The sequence below is a fragment of the Morus notabilis genome, unplaced genomic scaffold (genome assembly GCF_000414095.1).
Source record: "Morus notabilis unplaced genomic scaffold, ASM41409v2 C11371448, whole genome shotgun sequence".
Taxonomy (NCBI): Eukaryota; Viridiplantae; Streptophyta; class Magnoliopsida; order Rosales; family Moraceae; genus Morus; species Morus notabilis.
In genome coordinates, this window is record NW_010386315.1 from 1 (window position 1) to 1,082 (window position 1,082).

A 1,082-nucleotide genomic window follows, 5' to 3' on the forward strand; every position below is an offset into this window, starting at 1 on the left:
TTTGCATGGATTCATTTGGAGAATGGTGAGGGAGTTTGTCTTGCAAACTTTGTTTTATTTTGCACCATTCATCGTGGCTGATATATGTATTATATTGTACAGGTTTGTACGTTTTGTGAGCACTCCAGAGGTATTGGAACGTGTGTACACCTTAGAATCTGAGATATTGCAGATTGAGGAGGCAATTGCAATTCAAGGAAACAATGAAACGGCACCTAGCACTGTAAGTATAATTCGTCGGTTGAAAGGAACTGATTTCTATGTGGTATTGTGTCAGAAAGGTCAATATCAGTTATTTTGTATATGGCAGGTAGAAGAAAGTCCAGCAAAACCAACGGAAAGTATTGAAGGTACCGTGAAAAGGGGACGCGAGGTGGGAATTTAATATGTAGGTTGGCCCGAGGGTCGGGGATTGTGTTATAGGAGTTAGGAAAACTGGAAAAGGAAGAAGCTTTCTTTTACTTGTTTTCTAAAAGCTTATTTTTGTACATAGCCCTTTCCACCACATATGTCCCTCCTATTTTCAAGGGAAAGTTTTTGTTACCTAAGTTTTGTACCTTGCATAATCTTATTTCTTTTCTATTTGTTATTTGAAAAACTAAACGTTCAATCTTTAAATTGGTTTTTCAATAGCTTCCAATGATTTTGGACAGGTAACAGATCTTTGCTGGACAGTGGTGATGAGAAAGCAATCGTTCTTTACAAGGTGAGAAAGAATTACAGAGCCACCATTGATTTGGTTTTTTGTTCAAATAGTTTTTGATGCCATTTCTTTGGACGCCTACAGCCGGGAGTGCATCCACCTGAATCAAATGGATCCGCTGCACAAGAGGGGAATTCAAAGTAAGTACTATTTCTTAAAAATTCGTCGTATAACTGCTTTAAAAACCTGAAAAAGAAACTACTATTATCAATGTAGATTGTTAGGTGTTTCTCTGACTCTGGATTATTTGTCGACAGTGTAGTGATCAGCTTAAATTTCTTATACTTCAAAGAGGTTTTACATCTTTTAACTTCCTGCTACTCGATGTGCATAATCAATAGCCAAGTATAATTTTGAGCCCATCATGCTTTCCATAGTA

The 1,082-nt window shown here is 37.1% G+C and overlaps 1 long non-coding RNA gene across 1 annotated transcript; it reads left to right on the plus strand.

The window, feature by feature from the left end:
* Window positions 1-106: 106 nt before the first annotated feature.
* Window positions 107-843, plus strand: LOC112095037. Its single transcript, XR_002903742.1, has 4 exons — window positions 107-223; window positions 311-350; window positions 654-706; window positions 788-843. It is a non-coding gene; the product is annotated as an uncharacterized LOC112095037 (long non-coding RNA).
* Window positions 844-1,082: the final 239 nt, after the last annotated feature.